At 43.0% G+C, this 14,703-nt stretch overlaps 1 long non-coding RNA gene across 1 annotated transcript in view; it reads right to left on the bottom strand.

The window, feature by feature from the left end:
* The window catches only part of LOC124805300, an 87,545-nt gene extending 73,697 nt beyond the window's left edge, over positions 1-13,848 (bottom strand). Inside the window, exons 1-2 of the long non-coding RNA XR_007017432.1 lie at positions 13,795-13,848; positions 10,109-10,240 (exon numbers count right to left, since the gene is read on the bottom strand). This is a non-coding gene — a long non-coding RNA (uncharacterized LOC124805300). The remainder of the gene's footprint in view (positions 1-10,108; positions 10,241-13,794) is intronic.
* Between the last annotated feature and the right edge of the window lie 855 nt (positions 13,849-14,703).

The raw sequence follows: 14,703 nt of genomic DNA on the forward strand, positions 1-14,703 counted from the left end.
CTAACGGCCTTTCCTCATGATGGGTTCTACGCAACATAGTGTATAAAGGAAGAATAAAAGGCAAGTAGTGGTTCGTTTAATATCCAGTATTCGGCTGGGCACAGTAAGCACAGTTACCATACTTAAAAGTTTATCACTGCCGTAACTAGGGTAAAGGGACGTCTTACTTTCGTGAAAGTGTGGGTTCAGTAAACTTTAACAACGTGAATTATACACCTAGAATCCACATTAAATTGTCATGACTGAGCTGCATTTGCTTTCCCTCACTTTACGCAGCAGTCACGTACCTCGTGCCAAGATATCGCGCGAAAGATCTCATGTCCGTAGGTAAGCACAACTACTACATTTGGAATTTTAGCTCTGCCGTAACTATTGTAACGGAAGTTTTACTTTCATAAAAGTGAGGGTTCATCAAACTTTTACTACACAAATAATACTCGTAGAGTTCATTTTAAATAATCATTACAAAGTGACAGTTGCTTTCTCCTACTTTACGCAGGAGTTACGTCCCCCCACGGTGAAATATCGCACTAAAGATCTCATGTCAGTAAGTCTTTAGAAAAGTTAGATGAGCTTTCACCATTAATATTCTTGATGAAACTTCCTGGCAGATTAAAACTGTGTGCCGGACCGAGACTCGAACTCTGGACCTTTGCCTTTCGCGGGCAATTGCTTTACCAACTGAGCTACCCAAGCACGACTCACGCCCCGTCCTCACAGCTTTACTTCTGCCAGTATCTCGTCTCCTACCTTCCAAACTTTCCAGAAACTCTCCTGCGAACCTTGCAGAACTAGCACTCCTGGAAGGAAAGATATTGCGGAGACATGGCTTAGCCACAGCCTGGGGTTTGTTTCTAGAATGAAATTTTCACTCTACAGCGGAGTGTGCGCTGATATGAAACTTCCTCGCAGATTAAAACTGTGTGCCAGAACGAGACTCGAACTCGAGACCTTTGCCTGTCGCGGGCAAGTGCTCTACCATCTGAGCTACTCCGCTGCAGAGTGAAAATCTCATTCTGAAAACATCCCCCAGGCTGTGGCCAAGCCATGTCTCCGCAATATCCTTTCTTTCAGGAGTACTAGTTCTGCAAGGTTCGCGGGAGACCTTCTGTAAAGTTTGGAAGGTAGGAGACAAGATACTGGCAGAAGCAAAGCTGTGAGGACGGGGCGTGAGTCGTGCTTGGGTAGCTCAGTTGGTAGAGAACTTGCCCGCGAAAGGCAAATGTCCCGAGTTCGAGTCTCGGTCCGGCACACAGTTTTAATCTGCTAGGAAGTTTCATATCAGCGCACACTCCGCTGCAGAGTGAAAATCTCATTCTGGGAATATTCTTGATATTAGAAGAACAAGTTGGAAGCTTCTACTCAGTACTTCTTATTTTATCGGCTGAATTATTTCGAGTTCAGCTCTGTCAGCATGATCCAGGGCTTATGAAAAAAGTGTCGGAACGACGCAAGCATGAGGGGCCGGGGAGGGTGAGAGAAAACTTACTGGCACATAATGGACACTGTTTCACTTCCCATGTTGCTTTCATTCTTTGGACCACTAACTGCACGCATACTCAACAGTTCTAACCACATTGCTCATACCCAGTTCTAACCATATTCGTACGTTCTGGCTGTGGCACTTGGTAAAGATAGGTTTTATGGAAGAAAAAGGAAAAGATATTTCCCAGGGAATTAGATCACAACCTGTGAACCGGATCGACTTGCGAAATAACTTCGAACACCTGCAAACGCGCAGTTGATGCAGTGGACTTGTGTGCACTTGCAAAAACTCAGAGCTGCGACCAGCTGGCGGATGACGCACTGAGAGTGAAACCATAGCAGGAACATTCCAAATGCGGCGCGCAGCCTCCGACGACGCGACCCGTATACTGAGCAACCGGTTTTCCTGCTGACCGACATAGTACCCACCCGCATCTCTCCGGGCGCTCCCAGCCGCTTCACTACCGTTACGCTGTGTCTCGGCCTACGATGAGAAGATATGGGTGCACAACTACCGTACAGTAAATGCGCTGAAGATGAGAAATCGATTTGAAACGATACAGGCAAGTTCTTGCTTTCTTTTCCTCACAATTTCGGTGCTGTTTATGTATTCAAATTTTTTCTACCTGCCTTTTAAACAGCTGACTTTACTTCATCAGTACTTAGTTTGTAAAAATGACTATGCAGGCTATGTAGCGATAATTGGCACAGAATACAGTGAAGTATCAGTGTTGATAAAATAACTTTTATTACAGCTGTACTCGGTATACTTTCAAGCTCATACAGACCGACTTCGACTAATTCTAACTACCCTCCCTTAGCTCCATCTGCCACATCTTTCTTGCTGACTCTACTCCATGCATCGTCGATCCAAACCTTTATCACAGTCTCCAGTGATACTGGAGTTACTTGGGTGATTTGACTTTTTCACCTTAAAGTATCGACATCTTCGAAGGATACCAGACGAGAATGATCAAACGGCAGAGAAGACGTGAAGGATTATCTGAGGGCGACCAGCATGGATAAAACCGGTGACAGTTAACATAAACTATGAGCGTGACTGGTATCAAACAGTTTTAATACCATGAATGACATTGCAGATATGAAAGCTAAGTAATTTAGCAAGAGCGAGCATTGAATGCAGGGGGAGCAAATATTACAACTATGTTCTTGAAAACAGCAACAGGTCTCACTTTTTTATTTTTTTATTACCTGCTTTTCTCTTAGAATGGACAAGAGCATCATCAGAATATACAGCTGAAAGTTGGCTGACAACATTAAAGTTTGCGTTTAAAGTTGGCAAATGGATCCAAAGATTAAACTTGCCGTCCATATTATCATTTACTACTGCACTTGAGCCGGCCGCGGTGGTCTAGCGGTTCTAGGCTCTCAGTCCGGAGCCGCGTGGCTGCTACGGTCGCAGGTTCGAATCCTGCCTCGGGCATGGATGTGTGTGATGTCCTTAGGTTAGTTAGGTTTAAGTAGTTCTAAGTTCTAGGGGACTGATGACCATAGATGTTAAGTCCCATAGTGCTCAGAGCCATTTGAACCATTTTTGAACTGCACTTTAAACGTAAGTTTAAGTACTATAGTACAGTCAGTTTAATCTTTAGCACTCTCAACCAACTTTAAACACAATCTTTAACGCTATCAGCCAACTTTCTTTCAACTATATATCTGATGAGCGAAAGCGGTAAATAAATAAAAAATTATAAATTAAAAAGCTTGTGGCTGTTTTCAAGAACTTAGCTAAGTATTTATCATTACATGACAGAACAGTTGATTTACTCTTCTTCAGTTTTAGCTTTTTAAGAGCGCTCATGGTAGCCTATACTCCGCTGAAGAGTTAAATGGTCTCGTTTCAATACGCAATCTTCTTTCTACTACTTTCTGCTTCAGTACCTAATGTCTGTAGACCCAGCACAGTGCTTGTAAACAATAAATGCAGTCTTGTACAAATAATAATTGGTCAAAATTGCCGGGCGCAACTGACAGTCCTAGGACTTGCAAGTTTTTCCCTCATTACGCTGATGCAAACCAGCAACAATTTGCTTCAGCAGGGGTCAGTCATCCCACGACTAAAAAAAGCCAGTTCTTAGCATTATCTGATGTGGAACTTTGTGCGTAGTAGACAGTGAACTCCACAGAAACATATTTTGAAGTAACATCATTTCGTGGTCAACACAGATCTTCCACTACACTATTCCATAAAAATGATCGACGTTTAATGTAGGTGCACAAGAAGTAATTCTGTAATATGCAAATTAAAAGATGTAACTATTCCGTATTACACCACTGTTTTCTTTTTTCTCTTTTCTGCGCTGATTTCTTAAATCCCATCTACGGAGATATCATAACAGATAAAACGTGGAAGTCGCTAGGATCGAAGTGCATGAAGTCATAATTTGGGCGCTACCACAACAATCCTCTCATTCTCTACAAAAACACGAACCAAAAGCAACAAGAATGGAATATGTCAATTAAACAAAAGCACCAAATGAGAATGAAAACGATATAATATGAGAGATATGAAATATAGAGATATGAAATATAACCGACACTTTATCCTTCTCGTTTTGATTTTACTTTTAGAATTAATATACACTGTAGCGTGCTTTCGGCTTCATTATAACTCCTCTACGAAATAATTTTCACTTTCAGATTTCAGATAAGTTATACATTATATATCGGGATTTTCATTGTGCCAGTCTCTTCAGAATTAACTGATATAGAAGAACACTGAATATATTAAAAAGGAAAGCTGTAAACGGCTTTGGATATTGTACGATACTTAAAATGTTTGGTAAAGGAGGAACATTTTGCTCTGTTCCCACCTCCAAAAGATTTCTCCCCGACAAGAACTGTTCTCAGCCTTTAGCCCTGAAATGTTTACGCCGATTTCTTTTTTCCATTGTACGTTTCCAGCTGTTGGTGACAGAAAGAAAGTACTCGATTTGCTCGCGAAAAAGCGTTACACGAATCGATGAGGGGGGGAAATTTCTTGTTTAACGTCAGAGAAGAAAGCTGGAACATATTTCGCATCAGGAGTTTTCCCAAGCTTCGGAAATCATTCCACGGTGATTGTTTCCGCGACTGTGTCTGATTCGGAGAGGGACGAGGGACGCGACGAAATGAAGGTTTGCCGCTGTTGCTTCTGAGCATCTTCTAGATTAAAGGATCCTTCTGATGGAAATTCAGCGGTAGATTTGACGGGTAACAGTAAATCAAGAAGCTAACACAGTGGAAAAGCAACAGGCCTGTAAAAGTACCCGCACCCTGCCATATAATCTCGGACCTGAGTCACAAATACACGCCTATGCATATTTCGCGTCCACGACAGATTGTAATGTAACAAAAACAGTTAAATCGATGAAACTTACTTAAATGGCTGCTCATCACAACAATACCTTTTTATCGACAGAAGAACTGAATTACGTCCTGTAACTAAGTCGAAACAAGGCCACAGAGGTAGACGATATGCCATCAGAACTATTGATAGCCTTGGGAGAGCCAAGCCATGACAAAACCCCGAAACTATTCCATCTGGTATGTAAGATGTATGAGACAGGCGTAATACCTTCAGACTTCAGGAAGAATGTAGCAGTTCCAATTCCAAAGAAAGCAGTTGCTCACAGGTGTGAAAATTACCGAGCTATCGAATTAATAAGTCATGGTTGCAAAATGCTAAGACTAAGAAGAATGGAAAAACTGGTAGAAGGCGACCTCGGGGAAGATCAGTTTGGATTCTGGAGAAATGTAGGAACACCCGAGGCCCTACTGACCCTGCGACTTATGCTAGAAGACTGGGCAAGGAAAGACAAACCTATGTTCATAACATCTGTAGATTTAGAGAAAGCTTTTGACAATGGTGACTGGAATACTCTCTTTGAAATTCTGAAGAGAGCAGAGGTAAAACCCAAGGAACGAAGGGCTATTCACAACCTGTACAAAAAACAGATGGCAGTGATAAAAGTCGAAGGGCACGAATGGAAAGCACTGATTGAGAAGTGAGTGAGGCAGAGTTGTAGCCTACCCTCCATGTTATTCAGTCTGTAAGTTGAGCCAGCAGTAAAGAAAACCAAAGAAAAATTTGGAGTAGGAATTAAAATTCAGGGAGAAGAGATAGAAACTTTAAGGTTTGGCGATGACACTGTAATTCTGTGAGAGGCAGCAAAGAGCTTGGAAGAGCGGAATGGACACTGTCTTGAAAGGAGGATATAAGATTAACATCAACAAAAGCAAAACAATAATAATGGAATGCATTCGAATTAAATCCTGTGTTGCTAAGGGAATCATATTAGGAAACGGGACAATAAAAGTAGTAAATGAGTTTTGTCATTTTGGCAGTAAAATAACTAACGGTGGCAAGTAGAGAGGATGTAAAACTTAGACTGGCAATGCCAAGGAAAGCGTTTCTGCAGAAGAGAAATTTGTTAACATCTAATATTGATTTAAGTCTTTTCCGAAGGCATCTGTCTGGAGTGTAGCCATGTGTGGAAGTGAAACATGGACGATAAACTGTTTAGACAAAAAGAGAATAGAAACTTTCGAAATGTGGTGCTACAGAAGGATGTGGAGGATCACGTAACTAATGAGGAGATACTGAATAGAATTTGGGAGACAAGAAATTTGTGGCACAAGTTGACTAAAAGAAGGGATCGGTTGATAGGACACATTCTGAGGCAACAAGAACAAGAGATCACCGATTTAGTATTGGTAGGAAGTGTGAGGAGTAAAAATCGTAGAGGAAGACTAAGGGATGAATAAAGTTAGAAGACTAGAAGGATGTATGTTGCAATAGTTATTCGGAGATGAAACGGCTAGCTCAGAATAGTATAGCATGGAGAGCTGCTTTAAACCAGTATTCGGACTGAAGATCACGACAACAGAAACTAAATGGAATTGCTTTTCAATGTGAAACAGCAGGGAACCTCACAGTTCATTTCATAAACATCTAAGGAAACTGTGGGTCAGTTAAACGCTGCGTGACGTTGTACTGTAAGTATTTACTGGTTTATTCACGTTAGAAACAGCTATTTCTAAGGTACTCCTCACTGGTTAAGCTAACAGAGCTCTGATTACATCATTGTTCAGCAGAAGATAACGATGAAGCTGCCATGTAACCTCTATTTTGTTAACCTGAATCGCAGACCGAATGGACAACATCAAGAAAATGTTTTACTACTTCGACAACGTCACTATGCCGCAGTATTACCTAGTGTATATACTTTGTAAATGAAGGCTCCCTCGTTTCCATAATGCTCAGAGATCGTTTGTGAAGAGTCATTAAAAGCCATAATACATCTCAAACATTTGCTTTCCTTGATTTAATTAATACATTTGGTTGTGTTTTTAAGCGATAAGCTGATACATAGTTCTGTTCCTTTTTGAAAAATATTTTATTTACATATTTTTTGGGTGCTTCCATCTCTCAGCTACGTAATGAAAAGCTTTTAAGCATCAAAAGTTCAAGTTCGTCCGTGCTCGTTGACGCCAACAAATAATTATACTAATGCTTAGTAAAACGAAAGGCCACACGTCTCATTTGGAAACAATTGCAACAAGGTTGTTAAACAAGCAATGAATACTAATTGTTTTCTGGTCTGAAGAATTCCGGGGGGAGGGGGGATACCTTAGCGATGAGTAACGAGGAAACTCAACGAAAATTTGCTTTTTTTCCAGCTTACAAATGTCAGACGCACAGGTTTTTACTTCTGTGCGTCACGGACTAAATGTTCTCCTTCGTTGTCTATTCTTATGAGGTGGTTTTGATCAGAAGGCAACATTTGGAAGGGCATTGCAAGACCGAGACGCCTTCCTGGTTTTTTCCTCGCAGAACGGGTACGAGAATGCGGCACTGTGCGTGTCGCCGAATAACTGCACAGCCTTGTCAGGGCTTTTATTGTTCTAACGCACGCTATATTCTAGTAGCGTGAGATTGGTGGTTTCCTCGTAGCATAATTATAGGGAACGAATTTTTATGCAACATATTCAGTGTAGATTTCAAAATCCAACTGACTGCGGTGGTGGTTCGCTTAGGCACTAATTAAATACTTAACTACGTTCCTATGCAGGATGTTTTAGAGAGTATGTGGGAAAAACAGTGGCGTACGTGATGTGTTCTTTAACTTATCCAAGGCTCAATGGCTTGTGCACAGGCGAAATACAATGATGGAAAAACCGTTAAGCGCTAAAAGATATTTGTCTGAGCCAGCAAGCAGTTAATGCAGACAGAATATCATATTCCACTTTGTCGTAAATATACTATTCTCAAAGAGTGAGAGTATTAAACAGACAAGAGTGGTCTTTCAATGTTCATGTTTCTCGCATTACTACGCAAGATAGTTTATCATTGAAGAAAATAAGTTTCTGAGCTTTACTTTACTAGCTACAGCAGATAGACTGACTATCTACCGTTCTCACGCACGAAATGAGTTAAAAAATTTTCTCCTTTGATGCTTGTACAGCCGTAAGAATCGATTTTAAAGAACTGTCTTTCTAAGTAAATGATGTTCGAATGTTTGCCCTTAACGAATCATATATTAAATAACTGCCCCAACAGTTCCTTTAAGAAATTATCCTCAGCATTTGGTAACAATGCCTGTTAATTAACACTGCTGAGTGTCTGCTAGGTAGCCCTGCGTTCTTGTCAATGAACGAGCTTTATACGGGCCTGGAAAGATGGATGAAGGCCTCGATGAAAAAAAGCGCTGTTATTGAGGCATCAGGAAGCAGAAAGACGTCCCCGGTACCAGAATGAAATTTTCACTCCGCTGTGGAGTGTGCTCTGATATGGAACTTCCTGGCAGATTTAAACTGTTGGCCGGACCGAGACGCGAACTCGGCCAAATGCTCTACCAAGTGAAGTTTCGAAGGTAGGAGATGAGATACTGACGGAAGTAAAGCTGTGAGGCCAAGTCCTTAGTTATTCTTGGTTAGCTCAGTCGGTAGAACACTTACCGCGAAAGGCGAAGGTCCCTAGTTCGGGTCTCGATCCGGCATATAGTTTCTATCCGCCAGGAAGTTTCACGTACCGGGTAGATGATTAGCGGTACCAGATTCGTGTCACAAGAAAGTTTTTAATGCCTTTCCCACATTTTGCGTCCACTTTACAGAGCCTTGAAATACCTGAGGCGGATTAATTGGTCCGAGCTGAAACCCCACGACGCCTGCCTAAGGAGAGCTACAAATCAGAATGGTGCAAGTATGGCGGAAAAATGTTATCACTGACTTTCGAATCTTCAAAATCTGCTAGAATCACCATTAGATGGCATATAGTTGGATGCACATACCCTTAATCGATTATCAGGCAGAGAGAAATCTCCAAAAGCCTGTAGCAAAATTTATTTCGAGTTATACTCGCACTATGGAGTCACGAAGTTACCGCGGGAAAATCACTTTTGCGTGCACGTTACAGAGCCTGGAAATATCTGCGGGCGTTCCATTGGCCCGAGCTGAAACCCGACGACGGCTGCCTAAGGAGAGCTGCGAGTCTGATGTTAACGGAAGATGGTTCACAATTCGATACTGAGGAAGACTGGAGAATCAATTCCGAAGAATGAAAAAATTGGACACGATTAATCGCTAGAAGTCGAAGTCCTTCGGTTGAATGACTAGTAGACACTGATCAGCGGCATCGCAGGACCACAGTTGGGTGCCCCTCGCTGGAACTGGAGCGCCCATGCGTGAAAGTGAAAGAAGAGGAAAACATCGATGAAGATCCGCGAGTAAAAATCAGAAGCCGTCGCTGGTGTACAACAGGCGAGTACCTACCGTTTAGTGTAGGCGGAAGCACGAAGAAGAGCCAGCACTTTCGGTATCGAGGACGTGGAGCAGCTGGTTTCCAGTAAGTAGGTCCACGCAGAAGCTCTCGCTACCACGGTCTCTTCGCGACTGGGGAGGGGTATCCTTCACTCCATTGTTCGCGCTATCTCGTCATCATCATCACCGGTGCCATTGGTTGGTACCGGGAAAAGTGGAGGGGGGAGGAGAGAAATAGGGTAGGGAAAGTAGAGGGGAGGGGTGATACTGGGGTGGCGATTCAACGTAGGAACAAAAGAATGTCACGAGAAGTGGGAAGCAATTTTTTTCCTTTCGGAAAGTGGAAGCTAGTAACCCCCCGAGCCTTTAAATAGGGTAGAAGCGAATGGAAGAGGTTCCAGTTGCTTTTAGAGTACAGCCCGGAAGACATCTGTGTAGTACCATACTGGTGAATTCCGTGTTAGCCGCCATTTTCAAGAGATATAACATATTGTTTTGCGTGGGACTACATATTTGCTATAATTTTTAGGGTCTGTTTGATTTGTGAGAGAGAATTATCTGCAGTGATAGCTAGAGAAATTCCAAAGTTTTTTGCTAAGAAAGGTAAAAATAATTGTTCCTCCCTTAGATCTGTGTTAATAGAGATTTGCTATAATTTTTAGGGTCCGTTGGCTTTCTGTAGGAGAGTTATTTGCAGTGATAACTAGAATAATGCATTTATTTTGCTGAGGAAGGTAAAAATAGTTGTTACTTCCGAAGAAGTGTCTCCTTCGTAGGAGAGACTACTTCTTTGCTTATAGACAAATTTGTAAAGCTATCTATTTGGAAATTGTTAAGGCAGCTGAGAAAAATAGTGGCTTACCAGTAGTACTGGACACGAAGTACGCGTTTCTCGGAGGTGTACTCTGTGTATATCAGCAAAAATTGGCAGCTAGAGGGATCTCTGCGTTGGCTGGTGCTGTTTAGGCTCTGGACTACGCAGTGAGGATCTGACCTGTAACAAAAGTCACGTTTCTGATTTGTTTTGCTGCATTGCCATATACTTATCTTAAGACTGGTAAATATAAATTTATTACTTACAGAATAGATCTAGAACACTTTTATTCAGTATTTTAGTTTTACTGATAGTTCAATCTTCAGACAGTGAGGACTTTTTCTGCAGGACTTTGACACCTATTTCGTTTATAGAGGGCCGGTAAGGCAATTACGAAAGAAGCGGAAGCAGCTTATCCCCACACAAAGGCAGAGAGCCAATTGTGTCGTTGAACAAACTGTGAGATGGAATATATTACTCCGCGGAAGCGAAGTAAAGCTATGTCATCAGAACCATGAAGTCTGGCGTTACGTGTCCATCCCATATAGATGTGAGCTGTTTACCATGATATAATTGTAGTGGTAGTTATTTCAGTCTCTCCGAGGGTTGGAGCTCTAATACACCCACCTCCGCAGCTGCACGGTCAGAGCGGCAGACTGCCATGGGATGAGGCCTGTGTTCTGTTCCCGACTGGTCGGGAAATTTTCACCGTACGCGGACTGGTATTGTATTATCCTTAGGTTAGTATTGTCATAACTGACATTCCGCTACGGAGCCGGCTCGATGGGCAACTCATAAAAGCTAATAAGGTGAAAAATTTTTTCGATTCAACCCAAAAGTATAACCATCTTTCGATACATAGCGCGCTTAACGCTACAACATTACTTTGGAAACGTGCCAACAATTGTCGTTAGTTCGTCCTGTTGTTATAAAGAGAGGATTTTAGTGCTGTTGCAATATATAACCAACTAATGAAAGTTGGGAGCATTTCCTTCTTGCTTTTGCAATAAGGGTTTGCGCGAATGCTCCAGAGCGTACATTTTACTGAAAGCGTACGCAAGGCTGATTCCTCCTACTTGATAGGAAAACTATTTCAAATGCTTACCAACAAAAAAGTGTGTATATGTAATGTTAGTTAAGCTTTTTGCATTGATGAAATGTAGTTTGTGTTGTAGCTTGCCGGCCGGGATGGCCGAGCGGTTCTAGGCGCTAAGTCTGGAACCGCGCGACCGCTACGGTCGCAGGTTCGAATCCTGTCTCGGGCATAGATGTGTGTGATGTCCTTAGGTTCGTTAGGTTTAAGTAGATCTAAGTTCTAGGCGACTGATGACCTCAGAAGTTAAGTCCCATAGTGCTCAGAGCCATTTGAACCAATTTTGTTGCAGCTTGTTGCTATCGGTCTTGGATGTACTGACGAAACTGCGTTCATTACAACGTCGGTGTAGCCCGGTTACATGGTGCACCTATTCTTTTTAGGGAGTGGGATAGGAAATCAGAAGCGAATCATTCCTGAGGGAACCATCCCAGCATTCGCCTCAGGTGCTGAAGAGAAGCTTATGTGGGGATATCCGTAAAGGAGAATGAAAACGGGATGGACCTCATTCTTACGCTGTCTCTGGATTTTAGAAGATTCCCCACGTGCGTTTCCCAGTGATTCCCTCGCTCTGAGCTTTTCGTCGAGGATATTTACTGTACGGTCAGGACGAGAATTTGACAGGTGTGACGTGAGCTGACGTAGTGCGGCGGCACCGCTGCAGCGGCTGTGCAGGGCGTGCGGCGTGGCTTACACAGCGCTGCGCTCCGCTCGGAATGCGGCTGCGGCCACCACGGCCAGGGTCTGGGTCGCCGACCTGCAGCGAGCGGCGTGTAGCGGGCTGACGCCGGCCGCCCGGCTCAAGGGGAAGGCTACGGCGCTGAGCCGGTAGCCGCCGGCACCAGCTGGCGAGTGCGCGGCTCGGGCCGGTCTCACTGGGTCGCCACCGTTATCACTTCGCATTGCTATCAGCGAATTTAATTGTCACTGGTAAGCTGTGCGGTCACATTCGATGTTGTGAGCAGTAGGGGCTTTGGTATTTCACTGTGTGCCGTGCTTCCATATTAGACTTTTAGCAGGCTCCAAAAAGTAAAAAAGAAAAAAAAAGAGAGAAAATCCAGGTATATGTTAATGTGCATGTGGGTTCTAGTTTTTCAGATAGTACGTAAACTCTCCCTCTTCCTCGTCAACATCATATCTCTCTTTCTCCCCCCTCCTCTCTCATATATATATATATATATATATATGTGTGTGTGTGTGTGTGTGTGTGTGAGTAATTTTGAATGCGTGATGCACGATATCCAGCAGCTGTTGCACTATAGCGCCGCAGGATTGAACGACGACGATGTATATCTCGAAATGGTGAGGAAATGCTTTATTCCAGTTGGCACGATTAATCTCAGCTGTCAGAATTCTTCTACACGTTTCAGTATTGTTATTGGTCTTGTGTAGATACTACTAGTGTCAAGGAACCAAGGGGTGAGAACAAGAGACAACGATAATTTCGACATTCCGAACAGGAATCCACCAAACGGTCAAAATGCAGCTTCCTACAAAGCACTGGATTCGTAACTGGCGCTATGTAAAACATTTAATCTCACACGAGTCAGTGTCGCAGTAAAATAAAATACTACTGTATTGCGCCAGCTATAGGCCGTTAAATGTGAAAGCGATTCTGTGATAGCATTCGAAAAGTACGGTCATAGTAGCGTAAACAGTCTTCGAATGTAGACACACAAAGTACGCATAAATTTCACTAGGTATTTATCAGTGCAATGTTTTTGCCTACATTTCGTTCTCTGATGAATCTTGAGGTGCCATATTTCCAGTTACTTGCACAAATGTCACAGTTCGTTATTAGACGTCGTTGTCACCTTACAATTTGAACTTCACTGTCAAAAAATTTTAGCATTGCTGGGGTGATCGTAAAATTAACTTCCTGTTGACGTGTGTCACTCCAAACGAAACATTGTAGCATTCGATTAACCAATAACACTAAGTTATAAAAAATATCATGTCTTTTTAGTTTATTTATTTTCAATCATGCAAAACATCGTCCAGTAGTTTCATTATTCAATAGTTGAAATAACTTTCGCCCAATGGCACTTACCAGTTATGTGAAAGTGATAGGAAGTTATCACATAGGAACATGCGAGTGTCTCAATAATTTACAGAAGTCCGATACTTTACAAAGGCAATAATGTCGCTTGTGTTCGCATCTGACCCCAGCATCCAAACTTACATAAAATACGTGTGAGATGCGATCTCATGATCAAAAATACCATGCGATCATTTAATGTGGTAAAAAAAACTATAGTGGCTCACGAGCTGTGATGAAATTTAGACTTTAACCCAAGGATTAGTATTCTATTAAAAAGATGGACCGTTGTCACGCGGAAATTCCCGATACTCTTAAGTAATTCACATGCTTTCGGAATGTGGTTGGTGTTTGTATCTTGACCCTGCATTGAAGTCTCCACAGATGCGTTGAAAAAGATCATGGTAGTGCATGACTGTGTACGTATTTAGACTAACCATTATCTGAAGAATAGTGGTGTATTGAAACAGGTGGACAATTGTCACATTGAAGTTTTCGATTGCCTAAATAATTCTTACGCTTTCAGAATACCATACGAGGCATTGGAAATGCGATTGGTGCTGGTGTCTGGGCCCTGCATCGAAGTCTCCAGTGGCTACTCACTGTGCGTGCGGTGCGGCAGGTCAGGTAGTGAGGCAGCGACTGCTCGGTGCGGCGTGCTGCGAGCGACTGAGCGGCTGGGCTGGCGCGCGGCTGACTCTCTACCGCTGCGGCCCGCCTCTCTCTAGGTCATAGCGTAGCTCACTGCGACTGCCCGCCGGTCGCATTCCTCTTACCGCCGGCGCAACCGTTCCTAATTGTCGGTGGCGAGAGGCAGTTTTTAGACCGCTGCTTACTGAATACACAATCAGCCGGACACGCACGCGTACGAACAGGTACCGGCTTTGTTCTCCGCTGCTCCGAAAGAGTGCCGAGGGGACAAGAATCAGTTCGCCTGGCCCCGCTGTCTACGACACCTGTATTTTCGTGTGCTGGCACCCGCCTCACTGCCCTCGTGTGCTGCAATCCCTGTCACGTTTTTGCCGCCGGGGAGTGCGAGTTGGGTGTTACTCAATCGCGTTATCGACACGGCGAGTACTGACAACTTGTGTTGCGTCTGAGTGAAAGGGAACGCTTGGACGTCTTGCCACTGTCGTGTTCAGGATGCGAGCCTGCAGCTCTGTTTACGTGATGTGCACACAATGAGGGTGTAGGATGCTGAGGCGGCCGTGGGTGTCGGAACAATGAGTATAGGAGGAACGAAGGCAAACAAAACACAATGATTTTCGTCCAAGGACAAAAAGTACTCTCATCCCCATCTGATGTTATTGTTTCACGTGCAGTATCATCTCTACACACCAATGTAAAAACCAATATCTGCCTTAATGGCTGATAACTGTTATGCTTATGTTTGTTATTACCTTGACGAACATGAAACGTTTTAAAGAAATGTTTTTTTTTTCTTGTACTTCATTCTTTGATCTCTCTCTGGAAACAAACTAAGCTTGTAAATGACTTAATACGATGGTATTT

This window comes from Schistocerca piceifrons, chromosome 7 (genome assembly GCF_021461385.2).
Source record: "Schistocerca piceifrons isolate TAMUIC-IGC-003096 chromosome 7, iqSchPice1.1, whole genome shotgun sequence".
Taxonomy (NCBI): domain Eukaryota; kingdom Metazoa; phylum Arthropoda; class Insecta; order Orthoptera; family Acrididae; genus Schistocerca; species Schistocerca piceifrons.